General features: G+C 36.8%; 1 long non-coding RNA gene across 1 annotated transcript; it reads left to right on the forward strand.

Moving 5' to 3' along the window:
* Positions 1–19,728, forward strand: LOC149799333 (uncharacterized). Its single transcript, XR_016420894.1, has 2 exons — positions 1–154; positions 15,599–19,728. It is a non-coding gene; the product is annotated as an uncharacterized LOC149799333 (long non-coding RNA).
* The last annotated feature ends 7,373 nt before the right edge of the window (positions 19,729–27,101 follow it).

A 27,101-nucleotide genomic window follows, 5' to 3' on the forward strand; every position in this document is an offset into this window, starting at 1 on the left:
CCGGTGTTACAACCAAACTCCGTTTACTCCAATTAATCTAGAAGAGGGTGATTCTAGCTGGTCTTTAATTTCACTTGGATCAGTATGTGGCATGGAAGATCTCGAAATCTGGATGCAGCGCCGCAAGTTGGACAGAAAAGTTACAGCTTGATAGGTAATAACAATTGCGATTATTTTCTTTGAATTTCTTGTCTTAGTCTAGTTCTCATTTTGTTTGATGTCAAAGTTCCGCATTTAAAAAATATTCTTTACCTTTTACGTGTAACTACTGTTCCGTAATTTTATATCGCTTTAGGGATTGCAAACTTTACTCCGTACGCAGATCTGTAATTAAGAAATGTTTAACAATAAACATTGCTGGTGCGGATCGGTCTTATTTGAAGAATCATTGTTTCGACGGCATGGAATATTCGCATCTGTCTCCTTCACTGATAGAAATTTGATCGACTAATGATCGGCTTGCACTCAACAACTTGCATATATAAATCTTACACCCAGTCAAAATTAACACGTACTTTGAGGTTTTTGTATTTCATATTTTGCACTGACATGGATATTTCGGATTAAATGTCAAAATTTGTCAGACCTGCAAAATTCTAAAAAGGAAAGCCCAAATATATTTGACATAAATATGAAAATAGCATGCACCTAGGTAAAATCTTGTGGAGGCAGGTGGGGATAAATGAATGCCAATAAAACGGAGACAAATGAATATTTTCGACCAGCATTCACTGACTAAATAATTATTTGCTAACTTTAGCGTTAAATTACAACATATATATTACTACGACTGTGCATCTGCTAAAAGATGTGAAGCAATTTCTTGTTAAATGATTGGACTTAATTTCTTGTTAAATGCTTGGACTCAGTATGTTTTTTTTTCTTACTTTCGTATGTGTGATGCTGTACGAGTAGACAACAATAAAGCAATTTGAACAGTTTTTTATATGAGGGATATTTGAAATGGTCCGTATATAGTGCTGACTGTTTTGCTTCCTTGAGTCTGTCAATGAAAATTAACTTCACTCGATAGGCTTAACGTCGGAAACTGATAAAAGATAATACACGTTCTGGAAGATCATCGTCTGTGATTCGTGAGCGGGAAGTGTCTGCTGTGAAGGGGGCAAGTGGTGCAGATGAACCATAGACAGCGGAATACATTTATATTATCACGGCATTCATTTCACAGTTGATTTTAATCTATCAATGAATTATCTGAAGCTCAGGAAGGTATTGTAAAATGATTTTCCGCACTTCTTGAGGGCTTATTGAAAATAGACTCGGACTGAAATTGTCAAAAGAGCTACTCCTCAATTATGAAAAGACTGGACAGAAACATTTTGTCAAAAGAGCTACTCATCAATTATGAAAAGACTGGCCAGAAACATTTTGTCAAAAGAGCTACTGGCTACTGGCCAGAAACATTTTGTCAAAAGAGCTACTTCTCAATTATGAAAAGACTGGTCAGAAACATTTGAATGATATTGCTTAAGGGGATTAAACGTGTTTACTTTATTAAACACGATTTAAGAGAAAATAATAAAGTCTTGATAGGAGCAAAACGAATTGGGACCACAAATTGTTTGACGTAGACTGGTTGTCAAGAGAGTTTATACACATACTTTTTCGATGCAAAGGGCCCGAATGTCCAGGTATGTCTTCTTGATTCTCCTGGTGTTCATGAATATAAGTGGGCCTCCAAAGCGTTGACAAAAGTTTTAGAACACTACTGAACCATCCGTCCAGGAACCCTTACAGGATATAGTTTTTTTTTTAATATTTAATTCATGACTACGCACCTGCGCATTAATCACCCGCCCTAATAGACTTCACAAAGGTGTACAGCATTAAAATTTTGCCTCATTTTCCATACATCTCTGACTTAGCTCCAATTGATTTTTGGCTTAATCCCCTTATAAAAAATTTGCCGAGGACCAGACGATCTAAAACTGCAATGCAGTTGGAAGTGCAGATTTTTTAGTGTATGAATAACATACGAAAAGGTAAATAAAAGGCATTTAATAATTGGATAATCAGACTGATAAATTAGGTTGCAGTGCACGGGAAGCCTTTTTTTCAGGGTTCCCACGCTAACGGGAAATCGGGACAAAAGTAGGTAAAAATGATATTTTCCGCCACCACTTGACGCTCGAAAAAAATCACTTAATTGAATCGTAACTAAACTGATCGTGGATTAAATTTATTAAGTTCTAACCAAAATATCCAGAGGGTGCAGTATGGGTCATTTGGGTGCTTGCAATAAACATATATTAAGGTGTCGCTCTACAGTTTCGTATTTTGCATATTTAGAATTTCAAAGAAAAAGAATTACCCAGGATATCCTCACTGGTTATACTGCCTATTTAAAGAAAGTCATTGTATATCTTTGGTATAGTTCGAAGAACCTTTAATTTCCGTTATTTTGGTGTATGATTGATGGGTGTAATATGGATTATAGAGTATACAGCTTGGTCTTACTCCAGATGTGCACCTTTCAAAAAATGTGCTAGCTCCACTTGGTCATTTCACTTCCTGAACTTCAGAGGTAAATCGTATTTTAAAAAAGCCGATAGTTTTTTTTTTTTACATTTTACATATTTGGTAATTCATTCATTGCACTTTCAGAAGCTGGTATTGTCTAGTCTGGCAAAATTCATTTTCCCTATTTTAATAGCTGCTACGGATAGTGTAATTTAGACTAATTCAGGCTGATCTTTTAGCACAAGGGATCAGTCATTTTAGTTAGCAGTGTGCTTAGATCATGTACAATTTCCAAAAGTACAATATCAAAAGAAATATCATCTACATTACATTACTGCAGCATAGAAGTACGCCAACACTATCTCCATTGTGCATGTTCTAAATGCAAACAACTTCACCTTACATTCGTCACTCTCTCAAAGGTGCATACTAACTGGTGAGCGCCCCCATTCTGAGTCAGTCCAAACGCTCAGTGGATTAGATTAGTCTAGTAGACTTTTATTTTCAGTCAGCTCGATATCCTATCTTTCCTCACATCGAAGATATGAAAACCAGGCTATCATTATAAGAGGCCAAAATGGTGGTGGCAAAGCGTAGCCGCTTACCAGATATCCTAGCAAACTTAAACGTTGTTGAATCGAGTCATACATGCATGAAATCGATATGAAAATTACTCATTTTCTCAGAAATTGTGAGTATTCAAATCGGTATGTCTTTAATCTGCTGAAAGACAAGATAAAACTACGGCGTTGATGAAATGTGACCTGGTATTTGCATTGCTAGTCGCATGAGTAAACAAATTTCACAACCCACATTTTCAGATGTTGTAGAGAACAAAATAAAACAATATTTAAATGAAAGTCGTATACTGGTTGTAATAAATATAAAAAAAATGAAAGAATACAAAATTCTCAATATTTATTCCGAGAGCAACTTTCTTAATTTTGTTGTCTCCCGTGATTACCACGCTGGCATGTGTTCTCTGCTTGATCAATCAGACTGGCCAGATTGCCGAGGCAGCGACAAGCTTCTTGTCGTTGTTCTCAAACTAAATATGTTGAGAATTATATGTTCTTTCTGGTTTTTGCAAAAGATATCTGACTTTCATTTAATATAACTGAATTTCTGTACACTAACATTAAAAAGGAGCGTGTTGTTGATATCACGTGACTATTGGACTTCCGATGGCGTCGTTTGAGATTTATGAAGTCATGTGACTAGTAGATGACGAGTACCAGGTCAGGTTTCATCTAAGCTATAGTTTCGTTAAGTCTGTCAGCGGATTAAAGACATACAGATTATAATACTTGCTATCGATTTCATGCAGGTAGGAGTTGATATAACATATGTTTAAATTTGCTAGGCCCGCTGGTAAGTAACTACCATATGCCGCTACCGCACGGTGGTGGCAAATTCCAAATTTTCGATTTGCAATTGCAATGACCACACACCCCAACCTACATGTCCAAATGTGAAAAATGGGGTGGGAATATTCGGAGGAAATCCGGATTAGAAAACGGACTGCTGTTCGCTTTAAGCCAAATTTTGTTGTCCAAAATGTCGAATCTCAGAGCTGAAATGACAAATTGTCGTCCCTTGTATTATATACTAAAAACCGATACGAGCCCTTGTATCAATACAGGTTTGGGACTGGTTTAACGAATTACAATAAGACAAGTTCAGTCCTTGTTTATACAACAATATATAATTTTGAAAGTCTTTTGTCAAATTTTAAAAAATCCTTTTGAAAATGTTTCTTAAATGACGGATTTTTAACTAGATCGTCTTAAGAAGATTAGGTTGTTTGAAAAATCTTGTTTGGGATTTTTATGGCACAGATAAACCCATATTCAAAAAGAAAAGTAATTGGACCCCACCAAAAAGCTCAGTTCCAATTCTAGAAGCCTTTATCATCTCAGTTGAAAACGACACTTCCAGACACATCAACCATGCTAACAGATACTCTAATTTGACAAAGGAAGAAACAGATGCCCTGCACTCACTGAAAAGCAGAACTTACATCATATTTAAGCATGCAGATAAGGGTTCCGCTGTATTCGTTATGAGTAGGAAAGACTGAATCAGTGAAGTAAGTAGACAACTAAGTGACGGTAGATTCTAGCAAAAAATAGACCATGACCCAACACTGGAATATGCAAAAGCCATCACTAATATTATCGACGAGGCGTACCAAACTGGGTACATATACCAGCAAACGAGAAACTACTTAAGCACAGAAAACCAAAAGGCAGGTACATTTTATCATCTATCTAAAATCCACAAACAATGAAACTTGGGCAGACCTATAATCTCCGGTAAGGGGCATCCCACAGAAAGGATATCAGAATATGTGGATCATTTTATGAGACCACATGTCCACAAATTACCATCATATCTTCAGGACACGACAGATGACCTCATCAAAAGCAAAGCAAGCGAACCATTACTGCCAGATATATTGCTTGTTTCCTTAGACGTCACATCTTTGTGTAATAACATACCGCACAAGGAAGGGATACAGGCGTATAAAGAAGCATGGGAAACTAGAACTGTAGACAATCCACCCACACACTTTATTGTCCAACTCCTGTAGCTTGTCCTATAGCGTTGAATTTAATGAAGAAAACTACATCCAAATTAATGGAATCGCAATGAGTACAACAATGGCCCCTTCGTATGCTAATATTTTCATGGGAAAACTGGAGGGTCAACTTTTAGCATCGGTTGAACTTACATCATACCAGTGGGGGTGCGCTTTATTGGTGATATAGAAATGAAGTAGCAACATGGAATAGAAAGTCTGGATGATTTCATATCAAAGGCAAACAACTTCCATGTCTCAATAAAATTCACGGCAGAAATCTCCAACTCAAACCACGTCTTCCTGGAAAGAACAACTAGACTGGTAGAAAACAAACTCCATACAGACATATACACCAAACCAACCGACAAACACCAGTATCTCCTCCTATGCAGCTGTCACCAAGACACTGCATTAGGAATATCTCATATAGCCAGGCACTGAGGATTCACAGAATCTGCTCCGACGATGAAACATTCCTAGAAAGGTCTGAAGAGCTATCTAAATATTTAATTTACCGAGGCTACAGCAAAGACCTAATTACGGAGGCAACCCAGAGGGCTAAACAAACAAACCGAGACGATCTACTAAAATACGGAAAGAAGGAAAAGGCTGATAGGATACCATTTATCCTGACCTACCATCCAGACAACCCCAAAGTAGGTAGAATCACAGGGAAACACTTGACCGTCGTGGAATAGTCGGACGCACTAAAGTTAATTCTTCCAAACGAACATGTAGTCGCCTATCGGAGACCAAAAAACCTCAAGGGCATTCTAGTCAGGGCGAAGCTAACGCCAGTCACTAATCAAGACCACCCAAGTCAATCCGGCCCCTGTGGCGATAAAAGGTGCAAAACCTGTCAACATATGATATAGACCAGGACATTTTCTAGGACAGTGACTAGAGAAAAATTAAATATATATGGTCCAAACAAAACGTGCAAAACAGAATGTCATCTATCTCATCACATGTAAGATCTGTAGCCTTCAATATGTTGGAGAAACTGAAAAGCTACACAAAAGGATCAACCTTCATAGATCTGATTGGATGACAAAGAAGCTTTACAGGAGCCTGGTTGCAGAACACTTCTCACCATGCCACACTTTCAGTGATATAACACTTATTGCAATTGCTCACAACCCCAACTGGAGTTCCCAAACCAGGAAAGAAAAGGAATCTTACTGAATACGACGCCTTAAAACATTCAAGCCAAGCGGTCTAAACCAAAAAGACTAGAAAAAGACAACCATGCACAAATAAAATTATCTTTTGCAGCCGACATATTTTCTTTTAAATAATTCTCTAAATTAGCTTAATAGCCTATGACTACTGTAACAACGAAATTATCGGGATATAATCTGCTCTTACATAAATTGACATAAAATAACATATGTCGCTATGGTTTATCAATTTCTGGGTCAGTACAAATATTTCCACTATCAGCAACAAGCTGAAATAAACTAGTTGACACATAATAGAGTTAAAAGGTTGAATTCCTGTAGAAACAGCCATGTAAAGTTTCGCAAACATAACTGCTTTTCTGTTTTATTTGTTTATCTTGTCCATGTTTTGTATTTGCCTTTGACAAGATTCGTTAAAGAGTCGAAAGCGCTCAGGATAGCTAGATACTAGTTTCGCACTGTGCATTGTCAGTTAAATTGCATTTATCATAATCACTCCCTGACACACGTGATCCCTTGCTGGATCCAGGGCACTTGAAAGGATTGTTTTTCGCCATATGATATATATATATATATATATATATATATATATATATATATATATATATATATATATATATATATTGCTTTATAATTCTTTAGAATGAAAGGATTGAAAGGAAATGAAACTAATTTATGTTCATTATGTTGTTCCCACTTAGCAACATAATGCAGGTCAGCAAGGTAAAGAAGGAATTTTTATTCTGTACATTGAAATGACTTTACATGCCAATTTACAGGAATATAATCGAACTTATTTCGTGTGACACATTTTGTGGTTTTGTACATGATCATTTTTTCTGACTTAGATTTTCGGAACGTCTTGAAATGGAAACATCTTTAGATTTAGAAAATGCATGTTTATAATCTAAAATGTTCTTTAATTCCATTCAGTAATGGTCATATGTGAACCTTGAAAAAAATAATTTCATCCTGGAAAACCCCTGGAAATGATCTAGAAGTTTATCTTTAGAAAAGCGTGGGAACGATGTTTTTTGGTGGATGCGCTAACGTAATGTTCATTGTAAAGAGCTTCGCTTCAAAGCGCACTAACATTCATATCTTCCTAAATACTTCTCATATATGGTAAAATATGCTCTACATTTTGTGTGTCAATTAATGTGGGAATGAGTCCTGTGAAGTGCATCGTGTACATGAAAAAGAAGTCATACTGTACGACGCATTTCCTATTGTATGTACAGGGAAATCCCTCAAAACTGAAAACGCGTGGGACCGAAAACAATTTCGATGTTCATAAGTTTTCGGTTTACTGTGGTTTCTAAAGCTGTTGAAAATATTGTTTTCTTAGCCCTTATGTGGAGAGAGGGAGGGAGAGAGAGAGAGAGAGAGAGAGAGAGAATGTCTTTGTGTGTTAGAGTGCAAAGAGATAATACATCTAGAAAAATACACGTTCCTTACGAAAATCATATTCAGATACATATATAAATACAGTTGTTCAACGTAGAAATACAGTCCTCGTCACAAGAAACATGAGGAACGAGATACATTCATAACTTTACTATAAGTACATTAGAAGTATGAATCATGTCCCACCATGTTTACATTCTTCGTGTAATTCATAATATCCACAGTTCAAGAGCCTGGCTTGACGAAGACGTGGAGCGATGTCTATTTTTTGTTCTTACATCTTTCTTAATTAAAGCAGCTTGTATTAATGACTTCATTTCTTGTGCTATAGCCAAATAACGCTCATCATTAGTAATCGTGAGTGTTTTTAATCACTGTTTAAGATCTAAAACTTCAGGGTATGCCATTGAGTGAATCTGACTTCTAGATTACTGCTAAAGTACATCTCCGTCGGCAAAGCATCAAAAGCGAAGCCACGTGCCTGTTTAATAAGCCCTTAAATGTCATTAAAAGAACCACACAAAAAAACCCACACAAAAAAAAACAAAAACAACAACGACATACAAACAAGTAAACAATGACATCAGTCACAATTAAATAATAGCAGATAAATATAGCCTTCTTAGACTGCTTGCTTGTAATCACTTAGCTATTGATAATTCAGGTTTTGTTTGTTCTTTCTATGGTGCAAAAACTACAGATTATCCTATTCTCCGCTCCAGTTTGTATCGGCGCGCGTGTCAATTATTTTTTTAAGCTCCTTGGGACATTTTCCGGGTCTTAGTTTCACCAATCAGCCCACTACTGTATTAGCTAACCCAAATTAATGTTTTCCAGTGTGTGTCAGGAATTTAGCAGCTATATTTCCAAATTTGAATTGAGCTTCGGTTTGATGGGTTTTGCCTTGGCATTCGGAGTTGATGGGTTTCGGTTTAATGGTGAAAAATCATGATATTAAGGAAAGAAAAAATTCGGAGCTAAAATAAAATTCAGTCATGAGGGGATTCCGGTATATTGAGTTTTCAGTTTACAGCGAGAAAAAATTAAAAAGAAAGCAAGGAAAAATGGATGAAAGAATGATAATTTGTCAGTACTCTAAATATTTAACTTAACACAATTATAAAACTCAATATCCACGATTGAAAAGCTGCTGTTCCGATGGAACGCAGTTATTTTTCCGCCCAAGAATCCACCGATAATAAAACTGTATAATCCACTGATTCTATCTGAAGAAATGAGATGGCAACTTTGATCAATTTGTCCCACGACAATGGTAATGACGAAATGCTATGTGCAATGTTGGTTCTAATAACAACCCACTGTATCCAACACCTGTATACAGTGAACCAAGACATAAACCAAAATCCTCTTGAAACCGAAACATATTCCCGGTCCCCGAAAGTTTCCTATAATTAATTTTTTTTTTTAAACCGATGTCCTCTACTCTGGAAGTCGAAAAAAAATCTGCGGTCAAAAGTTTAATTTTGCACTTAAATGAACCCTATAAACCTGAAACTCATTCAAAACGTTGTCATTATCTAGATCCCACTTAAGAGGTCGGTCCACGGTCATGCTTATGCATTAAGTGAAGCCCGGAAACAGTCTAAAGACTGCGGTCACGGTAAACAACTGTTGTTTAATCAGTGGTCTTCAACACATGACGAAGTAACAGCTTAAAAAGTTAACTGTTTGTGGTGATCTAAATTAAAGAAGACTTAGTTTATTTGCTGATCACACGACAATATCTAATACTATACACTTAAAGTATTCAGCTTGATTTGAAACTAAAATAAGGTTCCCTCTAGCCGTTGATATTTTTGCTCATGTCCCCCCCCCACCAAGTTTGCAACAATATTTATCCTATGTAACGGTTAGTAACGGTGTATCTTATATATTGTATCTTATTTACGAATATGCGTGATGATGCAGAATTTAATAGGAACTAGACCGTTACATTTACCGCCCCCCCCCCCAAAAAAAATACTTTCAAGTGTGTACTTAGCTACAATGTCGTAGCCTCAACTTGATTTGTAGTGGTTGAGGCAACGAACTGATCCCATATCATGTAATGGAGCCAAAAAAATCATCACTAAAGTCAGAAAAACAAACAGTGTAGAAATCAACTACATAAGTATAATCATGCTGTGAAAGAAGTTTGGCTTAGTTTGAATTTATTAAGCCTTTACACGATAAAATAAATTGGCATGGTTACACTAACCTCACTATGACCACCATGACAGATAACGCGATACTCTCGCCATGACCCCTTTTCTACGCAAGTCTTGCCAGACCATATTTGGATATTCTACGCTATGTTATTATAAATCAAGTGGCGAATAATGGCTTCTTTGTGGAATTTCAAAGTTGCCGATAAACCGTATTTATTTTTAATGCGCAGAATTTCTGACTCAAACCGCGCCAAATAAGGCCTCATTGTCCTTTGATGGCACGCAAACAAACGAGGCTGAGAACGCATGTAATCATTATTTGAACTAATATTGCGGGCGATCTAATCGAAAATATCGGATAAAAAAAGGTAAACGAGATTTTACACCTATTTCTACAATACAATTCGATATTTCCGGTATTAAATAAGATGACTACTCAATTTGTTGGATTATATATAAGGAATATGTTCAAATTGTTATTATTAGGCTAAAAGAGCGCTGGGTGTGACTTACAAACGGTTTGTTCCATTGACACGTATATGCTCATGTTAGTACCCTGTCCAAGAGGTAGGAGTAAGGGTACTAATATTAGTTCTAGTGTGTACTAATTAGCATATCTTATCTTATACGCTATAACTAAAGGGAAATAACTGATTTCATCTCAGTTGAAATTTTAAAACATCGTTACATTTCTACCCATCAAAACCGAAATTTTTCGGGAGGAGAAGTTTCACTGTTTTTAAACATGAGTTGATTTGGGTTTTGTTTCCTCTTCTTTCTTTTAAGAAAGAATAAAAAAAACATCCAATTACATATCAATTTAATCTCGCGTTGTAAACAAAAGAAAAGATAACTTTCAATGCAAATGGATTATATATGGATACCTTTAAATAAACAAGTACAATTTTCGATGCTTAAAGTTTACTGAAATTTTTCCACGATGCTCAAGAAACTTTACAATGTTTATAGTATCATTATCAGCAATTTACTGTTTTTGGCATACTGTCCATAACACTTGGAGACTTTTATGTTGAGCGGGATTGCGAGATTACAAAAAAAAAAAAAAAAAAAAAAAAAAAACCAGACGAATAGCGAGTACATTCTTAACATAAAAATATGCTTGCCTCTTTAAGTATCCTAACCTAGTCACGATGGTGATGAGTATATTGGTAAATAAGGACAGACATTTTAAAACAGTTCAAGTACAGTGACTGGTGAACATGCATGTCTCGATAGTTGGTTTTACGTCCTTTATCTCCAGATAATGCTATGTATGACGACTTGGTATGTGCGCTTTTACGTACCATATAGTTTGGATTTACGGCACAGGTTTCTGCCGCACTCCGATTAATCAAATTCATGGACTAATCCGAAACGGGTGCTGGTATTAAGGGTGGGAGCGAAGCCGACCCCGTACTCTCCTTCCTTAAAAAAATGAATATTGTCTTTACCATTTGATGGTTAAAATTAGGGTATGGAAACGCTTACTTAACAAGGAATGAGCTTCCGGGAGCTTCGCATCCTGGGCCTTCGTTAGGGGTTTGATTCCACAGACCCTTGTATACACGTTATCGTTTCCAATATTGAAGCAAAACGCATACCGAATTCGTGCGATTGACAAAAATAAAATACAGCAATGCTTACCATTTGAAAAGATGCAATTGTCACCAGAATATTCTGTTCAAAATAATATTAATTTTGGACACAGTGGATCCCCCCCCCCCGTTTTCCTGACTCATGATATGTCGGCCTATTTTGCGCATAGCTTGAAAAGATGTAATGTTTATCCATCTTGCTATAGAAATAAAATCTATTACTTTGGACTGTTTCTGTCAGCAGTTCAGTCGAGTAATTAGGTCAGGTTTATAGCTAGTTTTACAAAATTCAACGTAAAAATGCTAATAAATGGCAAGAGATATTAAGCAAACTTTACCGATCTTGTAAAAGAGTTAGTAAAGTTCAACATTTTATGAAAAATAAGCTATTACGTGGAATAGAAACAACAATGAATAGGATGTAATGTGTTTACAACGTCTTGTTGATGGTGAAAAATTACTACAGAAATTAGAAACAGACTATACGCTGGGGAATTTGTTGAGAATTTATGTTCTAGCGGCAAGTAGACACTTTGGGTAGCAGACGATTTTGTACGTGTGGGACAACTTCTTGCAAAATTGGAAACTTGGATTAAAATAGTTTTGTTTTAAGGTACACATTTCCATCTTTTATATAAAGTATTTATTTGTATGATTCTAAAAGATGCATAGTATATCGAATTTTCTGGGTTACAGGTTCAAGAAGGTCATGGAGTGGGTCTTCACGTTGCCATTTAGAAATCACATTGTTATGTGCAGTTCGAGTCTAAATGTGGGATATTTTTGTACACTTTATGAATATCACTTTTCTTAATTAATGTACGATTCTTCTTTCTGGATACCAAATGGATTTTTGACCCAAAGTAGGACGTGATAAAATGTTTACAGGAATGGCGTATCGTTGCGCAGAATTACCCGAGGCGCAGAATTGACCAACATGGCGGTACTTGTTGATGCTACCTTGCCCCCCCCCCCAAAATAACAATTTAGAAAAACAACCGATATTTCTGGAAACCGACCCTGAAGCTATGACTGGTTTCTTAAATTTTGGCTATCCTCGCATGCTAAAATGCTTAAATCGCTTGAAAAATCACAATGTAAAATGTCGTCAGTGTAGATTGAAAATTTTGGTACAAAGCATACATTATTGTCTTCAAAAGAAATAAATAAAATGTCTTCATTGTTTTCTTCACCGTAATCAGTTTTCTTGGACAAATTTAATTATTTTCAGTATTTGAGTATTGTGGGCTACACTTGTATTAATCGGGTAATTTGAGTTAGTGCAATAGTTTCCGAGGGTCAGATTGAAAACAGTTAAGTTTACCTTTCCGATGCAGGTGGTTCCTGCTGACTACTTCTCGTTCCAAGCGGCATTCAACCATCATGGTTTCAACAAGTTGCTCATACTCCCAGGTGACCAATGACTAATAAAAGGGATTAAGTTCCAGTTGATATGTCCAGGCCTCCAACGGTCTTTGACCGAAACGGTATAGCCGAATAGCTAGGCATCATCGCAGTCAGTTGCCTCCGTTGTTATTTTTTACACATCGTTCCTTTCACGGCTAGCAGCAGACCGATACATCCGTAATTTCTGATGAGGTCCATACAACGTGCCAAATTGCACTCTGCAGTCTTTAAGGACAACAATTCTTACAAAATGATTCCTAAGAGGGATTGATGAAGTTACTTGACTTAGCAAATATTTCAGTAAGCAGACTTACGTAGTATTATAAGAATATAATCTATGTAAACCATCTACCAAACTTGATGTATGTATCTAATTTACCTGGCTTACTATTTAAAAAAAAATCCAAAGATAAAGGCAAATATAGACCATTGCTTGGTCATACTATTCATGCAAAGATTTTGAAAATTAAATTTACAGAAGCTTTAATGTGTAGTCTACTGAGACACATTACTTATACGCTAATTTAAACTATGCTTTACATTTATAAAAAAAAATTATATTTTTAGGCCTTGATTTTATTAACTATTTTTAGGTAAATTCTGATGTGTGTATAGAGCACATGTTGGTGCAAGTTTCCATAGAAATTGAAAATAAATTGCAAGTCATGGCTTCGATTATATAAAATCCATAAACATTTACCAATTTAGATTATGGTTCATACAATGCTTGTGATAACATATAGATGACAAATGTTGCAGGCATTTTAACATGGCGTTACTACAAAACCGTAAATCTCTATTTCACCAAACGTATTAAACCGGTTTCTAGATATTTTCAGAATTTTAAATGTGGCAACGTTTTATGAAATAATTATTTGCAAATAAGCTTATAAACTTAAATATTTTTAATAAAAGAAGCATTTTCCTAAGGAGCGAAATCAGCATTAGAAAAAAGAACTTAGTTGCTTACAAATATCTATACATATACAAAGAGATTCTGATCCTTAATGACAGCATTGCACATAGTTTATGCTAGTCTGAAAATTGCACAATATTTCTAACATCAGTGTACCAAATCAATTGTTTCCTTGGTTATCTTTATCAGAGTCCGTTCATCTTTATTTGTAGACACCTGGCCGTTCCCTAGCTATGAAACGTTAGTGACCTTAAGGTGATTCATTCTAGTCAAAAGTTTTAAAGGATTTTATATCTGTATTTTCAACCATTGTCTGTTATTGTGGGCATATGTAAAGACGTTTGAAGAAGAATAAATGTATTTACCAATTTAGATTAGGGTTCATCTTATTATTTTAAACAAGCATATTTATTCGGTTCCCTTTATTCTGCCTCCGGTTCTGTAAAGGTTTTATGTATTTTGACTTGTACTTCCTTCATTAAGGTATATTACCTTTCGGCCTCGTTTCCTCGCCATGTTATGTACGTTTCTAGTGTTTTTCGCCAGGGGATATTTTTTTTTCGTCTAGTGTAGGCTTTATGTGAATATGCTATACTGTTTTTGTCGTCTGATATACATTCATGTATTTCTTTTGGCCTTTCCGATATCGGTCAAATTTCCCCCGTTTTGTTAAGAAAAAATGAACCTTCAAGTTTTTAATAATGAAAAGAAAGGGAGAGGGAATTGATGGTTGTATCTTACGACTGAGATAGTATGGGCGTATCTCAGACTATCACCTCCATTGGGTGATCTGTACTACCTCGCGAGAGCATGATAGCACAGGTATCACTCCGTCCTTATTTGTTACTAGAGGGATATAGACACTGTCTCCATGTTATGACGTGTTTTGCTCCTACCTTTTTGTTAAGTAATGTTAGATCTGAGATCTCACCTTATCGTTATTTGTTATTTTCTTTGAATGAACTGACTATGTCTTTCTAGTTGAGGGTTACATGGTCAGGGTTATCTCTCGACCTCAGAAACTACCCCCCCCCCCACAAGAACGATTTGACCAGCCATGCCCTCCCCCTTACGACGCAGACAGGGCCACATCGTTAGTATATTTTATTACTCACGAAGATCACCATTTTCTTTATATGTGGACACATCTCAAGCTCTAATTTATGTTAATTATTAACCTTCGGTGAGTCCCACCAATGGGCGTAATCTTATAAAGGATTTTAGGTGTTTGTGTGTTCCTCTAAGTTCTTTTGGCGTTTGTATCTCAAAAAATCAAAACGAATTTGGATTAACAAATTTTAAATTTAAATATGCTTTGGAATTGGGGTTTCTCTCGGTTTTCCTTTGCTTTTTTGACAGGTCTCCCAATTTTACTTACCCAGTTCTAAAGAGCTGAGATTGGTGGGTGGGTAAGTCGTACTTCCTTTCGTAGGCACAAGCCAGAGGCTGATTTCCTTTCCCCTTGTTTCTCACTTGGGATCTTTGCCAAGAGATCCTCATATTGTACTGTGTTTGCAATAAATGTGTTCCTATATTGTGTGTTTGCATTCCCTGTGTTTTTGTTACGACTGGTGTAGTAGGTCAAATTCGAGTCTTAATTGTCTAAACGCTGTATATTTACATAAATAGTAAACAAATTAACTCTTATTCCATCTTCTTCCCACTTTCTCCCCTTTTTGTTCCATTTTTCGTTTTTCTTCCTTTCGTATTAGAGACAAGTGTGATTGTATCCGATATAAAAACGAATTCTAAAATAAAGCCTTCCTTTGTGTGTTTGTGTGATGTGCATGTTTTTGTCGCTCATCACCTATGTATCGCATATACTTAAAAGAACACATCATTTCCATCATTCAATTCAGGCTGGAGATTTCGACCTGTGAACATCGATGAACAGCTAACACTAGCGACCACATGCGGCCATGACTTGCCATTTGGAATGGAGAAGATTGAGCCACCAGCCCTACAAGGACTATTTGAAACCGTGGTTAGCGAAGATTGCTGCTGAATTACTTCACTGGGGGACATCATTCCATGATTCCATCCAGGCAGTAGACACGGAGAAGGCAGGATCGGAGTATCAGAGGCTCATAAATGGGTGAGGCGGGAAAAGTAGGCAAGTGTGCTGCACACACAGGACCACTACAAAACAACGTGGCCACAACGTGGCAGCCTCCTGCTTCTGTCGAGCAACCCTTCATGGAAATTAATAAGCACCTAATATAAAGAAGTCACTGGACAGCCGCAACGGATAATTGGTGGAGGGCCAGAACACGAGGCAGCCGAAAGGGAGGTAAGTGGTAGCAATCCAGCGATAAAGGACTAGGCTGCCTGATGAAATAACGGTACACCATGGGAGTTTAATGGAAAGGCACCAGACACGAGGCTATCCTGAGCCAGTGTTTTGTTGTCACCAGAGAAGCAGACATGAGTAGCCGTTGCATACCGGAACAGCCTACCATTCCGAAGATGCCTTCGAAAAGCTGTTACAGAAGAAGCCATAAATACTGCCATTTTGCCTGAATGTATACAGACTTCATTTGGCTCGAAAACCTTTTTTTATAATCATTTTCAAACATTTTTGACTTAGCTGATTCGATTAATTGCATAGATGGCTTGCACACAATTGGTAATTTTATTGTCCATTAAACTAACTGGACTAGATTTGGTCGACACCTGGCTCAGTTGATAGCATACTGGAATAACATTTTTTAACATGAGTGTGTGTTGGGTCCATTCCCACTCACGAAAGCCGTTCGTTCAGGTCGTTAGGGACATTTAGTCCCACGACCTGAAGGCTTAATTAAACAGTGTTCTGTGAGCACATAAACGCCTAAGGGATGTGGCACTAATTCCATCACCCAGCATCAATTAAACAGCATGCCGTGGAGGCATTAATAAGTGGTAGATGTACATATGGATGCACACCACTATAATTCAAATAGTCAGTTCGTTCTCTTCTCCTCTTCATACCCGCTCACTATCGTTGTGGACTATGCCAACTAACTGTCACGAATGTCCGGGTATGAGGAAGTTCCCGCTGCAACATATGAGGAACAACATACGTCGGCAGAAAAATAGCACTGCGAAAACCTCTGGAATACCTTCAGGCTGCTGACCTAAAAGCCCTTCTTAAGCCTACAAATTTGCTTCTTATCACGGGAACTATATTGGCTTGGCATCCTAATTCGATAAAACCATTACACTGATTTGACTTGATCCTTTCATCCACCGCTTCAAAATTAAAACTTTTTTTGACCTAATAGTGACCAAACATTTTTTAATGTCGCTTAGACATATTAGTAATTAGAAATTTGTAAGGCACTTACACTATGTACTAGAATTATTAGATTAGTTAGGAAGCAGGAAAATTTTAAGACTCGTTTGATTTGATCAAATTGCACAGGTGGCTTACACATTATTGGTATTTTTATTGCACATTAAAATAACTGGATTAAATTTGGTTAAGTATGGGCTGGCGTCTCATGGCTCTGTGCGATTGCGCCGGCTGCCAGGCACCTATCCTCCCTTGCCTCTTCCGGAATCCTGTACCATGACCTTGATGAAAACCAATCATTTTACCCTAAGAATAAAATTTAGAAAAAGTTGTTTACTTCACTAAAAACTATTTACAAGTCTAAGGTCACGTATACAATACAGCCTCGATCTCACTCTTATTACTCACATAATAAAACAAATAAAAAAGAACCTGTTGACGTGACTGTAACTAACTTTGAATTAAGGTCGGGAACCAGTCAGCCTTATGTTTAAACAAATAAACAGTCAAGGTCAAACTATTTTCTGGAAAAAAGTACGAGTTCCTAGTAAACAGAACTATTACTTTGACGTAAAATAAAATTGACAAAAATAGAAAGATTTCAAAACTTACAATTAAATCAGATATAAATTAAATCAAATATACGTAACACGAGGAAGGCCAGAAACACGAGGTAGCAGAAAAGAAAGGGAGGGAGCCAGTGTGAGGCCCAACCAGAAACCGATAGGTAGTTATCCAGTGAAAAACAGACATGGCTGCCTGATGAATGACATTGCACCATATTAGATTAATGGCAAGGCACCAGACACGAGGCTGTCCCGAGTCAGTGTTGAGTTGCCACCAGAGAAACATATATGAGTAGCCGTAGTATACGGAGCAGCCTGCCATTTTCAGGAGGATGCCTTCGAAAAGCAGATACAGAAGAAACAAGAATTACTGCCATATTGCCTGAATGTATACGGTTTTCATTTTGGCTTGAAAACCGTTTTTGATATTTCTATTTTAATATTCTAATTTGATCCTTTCGCTACCGCCATCAATTTTTTAAAAAAATTCTTTGATGTTTACTATGCGTGATACAAACTATGTATGAGTCATTTCGACTTAGCTGATTGGTATTTATTAGAACGTACTATGTACACTTTGTACACTAAATTCCAACTTCATGAATGAATCATTTTTGAAATTTATTGGCTTATTTGATTCGATTAATTGCACAGCTGGCTTACACATTATTGGTATTTTATTGTCCATTAAAATAACTGAACTAGATTTGGTTAATTACGGGCTGGTGTCTCAGGGCTCTGTGCGTTTGCGCCTGCTATCGGATAAATTTCCTCCCTTGCCTCTTCCGAAATTCCTGTACCATGACGGAGATGTGGAACAATTTCTACCCGTCTAAACAGGTGTCCCGATGTGACGTCATAGTGGCGACCAATCGCAACGGGCGTCACATACTGATTTGGTAGACACCGGCTCAGGCGAACAGACGGAAAATTTTCTAGAACATGAGTGCGTGTTGGGTTCATTCCTACTCATGTAAGTCCTACATGCAGGTCGTTAGGGACTTTAATTAGTCCCACGATCTTACGGCTTAAATAGTGCTTTTTGGGCACATATATGCCTGGAGGATGAGGCTCCAATTCTTACCCCCAGGATTAATTAAATAGCCTGCTGTGCAGGCATAAAACAGAGGTACATACACTAATGTGCAAACACCTCTTTAATTTAATTTCCATTCCATTCTATTCTCCTCTCCAGTGGCCTGTCATAGGGTCTTGGACACACCACTTGATGGGAAAACCCTTAACGCCCTCAAAACGCCCAAATCGGAAATAACCAAATAGATAAAACAATTAAAGTAGGAACAGCATTCTCTAGGAAAACAAGATAAAAAATAAAGAATAGACATACCCGAGGAAGGTCTTGCAAGGGCGCGTGGTGTGTCGCCGCTATCGATGAGGAGCGAAAGCATTCATGTCACCTAGGACATGGTTTCGCCTCTGCGAGTTCTTGGACCCACCACCAGGTGGACGCCAAACCGCGCCCTCTAACACCAAAATCGCAAATCACATGCTGGAAATAGGATCATATAATAATAATAATTCCTTTTATATAAAAAAAGAAAATATTTTTTTCTTTATCATTTATTATTCTATTTCTATTGTAAATTCTAATGAACTTACAACCTTCCTCCTAACAACATACTCCGACCCGAGGTGACAGCTATATAACACCAATAGGCATCAATGAAAAATGAAGTGTCCTAGTGGTTAGATCGTCCGCTTCGGAAGCGGGAGGTAGTGGGTTCGAACCCTGGCCGAGTCGTATCAAAGACTTACATAAATGGTACTAACAGCTACCTCGCTTGGCTGTCAACGTTAAGAGGTTAGTGTTAGGGCTGGATGGCCTAGTGTCAGGATAATGTTACTAGGTGGGACATCATGCTACGTGTCTGCGGCATGATGCCCCAGTGCTAGACATCACTATAAACTTACAGTGCAGACATCGTAGTGATGTGACTAAAAAATTGTTAAAACTACGTTAAAAATCCAAATCACGCACATAAAGAAGGGTTTTTACAAATTCCCAAACCAAACACTAACATGGAAAAATTTCTTATACTCATATTTCAAATAGAAATAATTTTTAAAAACTGTTCTTAAATAATGATTTGTTGCGCTCGTGAAAATGCTGAATAGAATTTTATGCTAATTGTCAGTTTATGTTCAAATTGTAGATTTTATTTGAATCATAATATTGCAAACAATAAAAAAACTGTGTATATTTTGTGTATTTTCAATCATTTCTTTTAGTTTCTATTTAACGTTATCTTTTCCAATTGCTGGAGGTGGATGTTTGCAGAGAAGGCATGGTGGTTAATATTTCTTAAATGGCAGTTTTTGTTGTTGTTTTTTTTACTTTGATGGTTCGTTACTTTCTTCAGCTAAAGTGCTATCTTCTGTTTCTTCAGAGAGACTGTGATCTTGGTCACATATTTTGCTGCCTTCAGTAGATATTTCATGCTCGTCTGAACGGTTTAGGAAAGATATTGTTAAAATAGATGATTGTCTTGATAGCAAACCATCTACATGAATTTCCAGACTTTTTCAGGTTGCATGGTTGACGTATGTGGCATGATGTTAATGAGTCTACTGGCTAGACCGGAACTGCTCGTGTTTGTTATAGGAATGCTTTTAAGTATCAAAGCGCATTCATTCAAAAGTTCTTCTGCTTCTAGTTCATCAATATCATCGTCAATGGTGTTTGTAGAGAAAATAGCTACGCTTTGTCGCGGCGAAGAAACCTCTTCGAGCTACACTATGAGCAAAACTATCCGAGAGTTCATGTGAATGGTCAAAGTACATTTCTAAGTCATCCAATTCAGCATGGTCTTCATCACTACATGAATGATGTACTCCTTTGGAGGCTGATTATATGGGATTTTCCGTAATGCTTAGATCTCGGAATGAGTTATCCAATGAGGAAATCACATTGCCTTTGATGGCAATGTTAGACCGTTCTGCTGCATCGTTAAGCAGACCTTGCAATGTAGATGAAGCTGTGATAATAAATCCCAAAATATATGTTGGGCGAGCAACGTTTGCATGGCCGTTTATTCCTCAGATAGATTAGATATTCATCTAGCCATATCATTCTTGTTCAGTACTATCCGATCTTTACAACCACATTTAGGATCACCTTCGCATTCTTCCTTTTGTCTTTTGGAAGCCCATTTAACTGTAATCGGTAGTGGGCATGTCTCTGTTGTATGGCTTGAGCCACGACCAGTATCTCTCTTTTCTGCAGTCTGACAAGTTTGTCAAGGAACAAAATCAAGTGGCATTCACGTAAGCTGACCAGACGCAGATCACAAGCAGCACTGGTCACTGATCTGTGTAGCAAGGGATGTATGTTTTCGTATAAAACATTCAAAGTAAACTTTCTCTGGTTCAGCCAGATGTTTTAGCCACTTTTCAACAGCATGAATACCACGAGTGATGCCAGAGTCCTATGTTTATGTCAAGTACACATGCTACATTATAATAATTGACTGTTAGAATTAATGTATTTATTTCGTGGGTAATACCAACATGCTTCTTGTTGTAGATGCTCAATATGATATACATTATTTGAAGGCGTCTAATCATGATGGCAGTGAAAGTGGTCTGATTGTCCGATTTTCTGATACTATCAGATTTGTCAACTCCATCTTCAAGAAGACGGAATGGTAGGGGTGCATTCAATTGCCATTATTGTAAAGGATCATATACCACCACACTTAAAGGATTATCTATGTTCTTTTCAAATGACACAGCTTAATACCATGCTGTACTGAATCCTGTTGTGATGGCACCTATTGATCATTAGTGACAGTTCTTGTATGGTGTGGGGAGTAGACTGGAATCATACTGAGCCGACCCTGATAGGGTCATTCTCCACCTGATTTGTAAAAGCAAACATTTGGGGAAATCTCTACGAGTGTGACGCGGAAGCAATAAATACGGCGAAGGTTTTTAAATACATATACATGCAGATATATTAGTAACTAATTTGATAATTTGGTAAACATTTTGCATTCTCCAATTAAGAAAGCTGTTCTTTTTTGTAAATAAAACCCAAGATATATATATATATATATATATATATATATATATATATATATATATATATATATATATATATATATATATATATATAATTTGGCTATCCTCGGTTCCGATATGTTAATCCTATCTACACTTTCGTGGCTCGATCAGATATTTTAGTACTTCGAGTCTGTGAATTTAATTTTCTTTTCCATTTCTAGTATTAGTAGCTTCTTGATTATAATCATTTCTTAATTTTAAGAGAAAGGTAGGCATATTTTATTCAGATATGTATGGCCGGAATTAAAGATTAAAAAGTGAAACCTAACTCACGGGGAACTGAAATAAAAATAACTGAACAAATTACAATTTAATAATTAAATACATAGCAGTTTCCATTTCTACAGGCCAATAAAGTGGGCGAAGTGTGTGGGTTATGCCATTTAAGGTTATTTTGTTTTAATAAATGAAATTTATTCTGAAACTACCACATCCACTTCCACCCAGTTTTATATGATTAGGTTTTTTTATTATTCCGACTTCTATTAACTTCCTCCCAAAACATATTAGGCCTACTGTCGACGTTTAATATGGTGGAACCCAAAATAAACACATAATTGAAAGGAAAAGGTGCACCTTCTTTGAGCTAGTCTAATCTAGCATATATTTAGAAAATAAAAGCAAATAAAAGAAAACAAAAACGAAAATGACAAAATGAATTCCGTTTCTTCTGCCGTCATTGTTCCTTTAATACAGATACACAGTTTATTTGTTGTTGGTCCTCATTTTGTGCACGTGTGGTGTTTGGTGCTGTTTAAAATCAAATTGTTACGTGCAAGTTACGGTAGCTAAATAAAACACATATTTCGCATCTATATCATGTCGCATAGCATGCATCGACAGGTGCGTGAAGTACGAATGGTCGAAGCAAACAAGCAAATGTTGCTAATTTAGACGGAATCGCGATCATGGAAATATCACTAAACTCTTTATGTCTTAATAGTGAAATAATGACTAATTTCAGCTCTCTTTGCAGCATTAAGAACATTGGACGACTAAAATCGTTACCGGCATCAGTTTACACCCAATCATTTGTCCGTTTGTTGCCAGGAATAGATTATCTCAATCTGTTTAATCTTCTATTCTAATTCATTATTCCGCACAATCGATTCAATAATAGTCTATTAGAAGAAAACTGATGACTTAACTTGCCTTGAATAATGGTTTGTGTCAGAAGGGAGTTGAATGTGTGCGCGCGCGCAGGGCCGTCGTAATCGGAGGGTGATAAGGGCTACCGTCTGGGGTGCCATATCCCGGTAATTTAATTTTTATTTCGTTCCGAGTGGGGGCACTGTGTTAGTGCGATATATATATATATATATATATATATATATATATATATATATATATATATATATATATATATATATATATATGGGACTTGGTAACGCGAATTGATAATTGTTACGTGATAAATAAAACGTACAGCTGTTTACAATAAAGCTAAAGCAGAGGTTTCGTGGAACGTGGTTTTACGCCTGCAAGCTATGTTGATATTCTCCCCACCGTATCTGTCTTGTAATGTCAATGGCACAAAACTTAACTGAGAATGTTAATGTCGATGCCGTTGCCGTGAAAGTCATAAAGTATTCCTCGCACATTGTTACCTCATTATTACAAGCTGAGTAGAAGAATCACTGCCCTGAAAATGTGAGTTATCCCCCCACCCCGTCGGACCAGGGCCGGCACTACTATATAGGCAAACTAGGCAGCCGCCTAGGGCGCTGATTTCAGGGGGCGCATTTCTCCAAATCAACAACAGTTTTGAAAAATAAATAAATAAATTTTAGTTTTATTGAGGGTCGTTTTTTTAGATCCTGGTTTATTTCATACAGGGACAAATAATCGGGTAGATTCAGTCTGACCGAAACACCAGGCTGACCGGAACAAGCAAAATGAGTGAAAATCGCGCGTATACGAAACTTTCAGGACGTAATTACGTTCGCGTGTTTTTTATAGGCCACGAATTTTTCCGTGGAATCACGGGTATACGAAACCTTCAGTTTGCCGTGGAAACCAAATTGAGGGGGGGGGGGTAACTCCTTATTTTAATGTTATAAATAAGGAAAGAATTGGGCAGACAAATTTGCCCATTTCATGAACTGGGCAATTTGACAGATTGGCCGTAACATATATATATATTTTCCAGCGTGCCATGGCGGAAAAAAAGAAAAAAAACCCTCTGGAGCCCAGTACCGCAAACGAAAAGCAGAACAAATTAAGGGACTAGCAAAGCAAGAGGGGTTCTTCCTGAAATACCTTCGTCCAGAGAAAGCAAAACAAGAACACGGTGAGTGTGCTCTTGCCGAAATTAGCACTGGGGGACTGAATGTTGTGAACCTACTACACTGATCAAAACTCTAAAACTGAAGTTGCTCAAACTGGGGATATTTCTGGAAGTCTTGTAGAGGAGGAGGAAGAGGACAGCAAGAAAAGCGAGAGGCCTACAAAGCCCCCCCCCCCCCCAAAAAAAAGATGTTACAGCACCAAGCTTGGATTACAGTGATCCTGTCGCATGGCCCTCCTGTTGTAATGATAATTTGCGACAGCTTCTAGTACAACATGGTCCACAACAGGTTGTATTAGATGCTTTTGCCAAAGACTAAAAAAACAGAAGATTTTCTTCTATACACTACAAGAGGAGACTGACAAATGAGGAAGAAGTGCGCCGTCAATGGTTGATATATTCAGCCTCAAAAGATGTGGTATTTTGTTTTTGCTGTAAGTTATTTAGCAAAAGAAATGGTGCATCATCTCTCCAACAAACAGGTTCAAAAGACTGGAAGAACATTGGGTCAATTCTTTCTTCACATGAGAGGACTGCTGACCATTTAGAAAACTATCAATACTGGCGTGAACTTGAACTGCGCTTGGATAAAGGAAAAACAATTGATGATATCGATCAACAGAAAATTAGGCAAGAGGAACATTACTGGCATCAAATTTTGCAACGCTTAATTGCTTTGGTACGAGTTCTTGGCATGCAAAACTTGGCATTCCGTGGTAGAAATGAAAATTGTATTGCCCTGGTAACGGAAATTTTTTGAAGTTTGTAGAATATCTAGCCCTTTTTGATCCTATCACGAATGACCATTTGCGTTGAGTTAAGAATCACGAAACACTGGTTCACTATTTTGGAAAATATATCCAAAATGAGCTTATACAGCTTCTAGCCAATGCTATAAAGAAACAAATTTTAATTCGTGTAAACTCTGCTAAATACTATTCCATAATTCTGGATTGCACACCTGATGTGAGTCATATTGAGCAAATGACAATGATTGTCCGTTTTGTTGATGTAATGAAAACATCAGATAATGGGATACCTGAGCCTGAAGTCATCATAAGAGAACATTTCCTGGGATTTGTTCCACTAAAGGAAACTACAGGCGCCTTTATAGCAGAAACTTCTTGAACAGCTTGGGCAAATTGGATTATCAATTGAAAATATGCGTGGTCAAAGTTATAATAATGGGCGTAACATGAAAGGCAAAGAAAATGGCGTACAAAAGAGGATCCTAGACATAAACCCACATGCTTTTTGTGTCCTGCAATGCACACTCTTTAAACTTGGTAGTCAATGATGCTGCTAGGTGTTATCTTGAAGCAACTACTTTCTTCAATATTGTTGGACAGATCTATAACAAATCTCTTTATCAGCTAAACGTTGGCAAATTCTAACCAGTCATATATCAGACTTGGGTATAACTGTTAAACCATTGTGTGAAACGAGATGGGAGAGTCGGATAGAATCTCTGAAGCCACTAATATATCATCTAGGTGATATATATGATGGTCTGATGCAGATCTTGGCAATAATTCCCGAGATGAAGCCAAGGCCATTGCTGGTGCAGTCAGTAAGTTCAAATTTGTAGTATCACTCGTTACATGGTACAACATCATGTTTGAAGTCAACCTTACAAGCTCTACAATGTTGCAAGAGAGACTAGTTGGCTTGGCAACTATATCAATTGAACATGCTCAGGCTTCATCACTTGATTTAGCTGAATTGGTTAAAAGCTTTGCTGAGGAAAAGGCACGCAAAGTGAGATTTTGAATGGTCTTTCTGTCTGCATTTATCCCTCAGCCAAATTTGGTTTCAGGTGTATTAGTACTGAGTGTCTGTTCAACTGTCCATTATGATGTTAGTTCATCACTAATGTCTATCTTTATGTTTGTTTATTCTTGTCTTAATTTTGCAAATAAAATAGTATCAAGTAGTGCTTTTGGGGTGGTGGTGTCCGGACATTTGAGCACAATTACCCTTGGTCTGTACTCAAATGTTGAAATTTAAAAAAAATTTTTTTTTATTGTTTATAAATTTTGAAATCGATATTTTCCGGGGGGGGGGGACCCAGAATCTAAAATTGTCTAGGGCGCCATCCCGTCGTCGGACTATATGGTTTCGAATGTAAACTTTCTTGGAAATGGTATATTCACTAGAAAGAATAAAAAAAAGTAATAAGATGACGTGCAAAAACGGCGCACGAGGGTAGATCTTCCCGGTAGCAGCATGGAGGGTGAACATACCACTTTTTACATGGTTCCCACGCTTTTCTAACTATAAATTTCCAGGTTTCTGGATGAAATTACTTTTTTCCAGGTTAACATATGACCATTGCTGAATGGAATTAAAGAACATTTTGGATTATAAAACATGCATTTTCCAAATCTGAAGATGCTTCTCATTCAAAACTCACCAAAACATATATGTCAGAAAAGACAATCATGTACAAAACCACAAAATGAGTCACAGGAAACAAATCTTACTATATTCCTATAAATTGGCATTTAAAGCCATTTCAATGTACAGAATACAAAGTCTAACATTACTTTGCTGACCTGCATTATGTTGCTACGTGAAAACAACATAATGAGCATAAATCATTTTGTTTCCTTTCAAACCTTTAACTCTAAAGTATTATAGAGCAATTAATGTGCATGTTATACAAAGTAAATATTTACTATCACAGTAAGAAAAAACAAAACAATAAATGCAAAGTATTAGGATCTTATCTTGCAACGAGAAAAGTTTAACCCTAAATTTATGTGTGCCAAAAAAATCTCAAACAAGATTTTTCAATCAACCTAAACGCCTTAATACGATTTGGTTATAAAAAAAACTCCGTCATTTAATGACATTTACAAAAGGGTTGATTTACATTTTGACAAAAGACCTTTAAAACTATATATTGTTGTATTAACAAGGACTGAATTTTTTGTAATACCAACTTATCTTCTTGTAGTTCAATAAACCAGTCCCAAAACCGTTATTGATACATGGGCTCGTATAGTTTTTTAATATATAATAAAAGGGACGACAATGTCCTATTTCTCATTAGTATTTTTTTAAAGATCTGAAACCAATGCTTCAAGCTCCATGTCACTGTGAAATAGTTTCGCACCAGAGTTCAGCATAGAGATTAAAAAAATTCCTAA

The sequence above is a fragment of the Sinohyriopsis cumingii genome, chromosome 5 (genome assembly GCF_028554795.1).
Source record: "Sinohyriopsis cumingii isolate HCF-2022 chromosome 5, ASM2855479v2, whole genome shotgun sequence".
Taxonomy (NCBI): Eukaryota; Metazoa; Mollusca; class Bivalvia; order Unionida; family Unionidae; genus Sinohyriopsis; species Sinohyriopsis cumingii.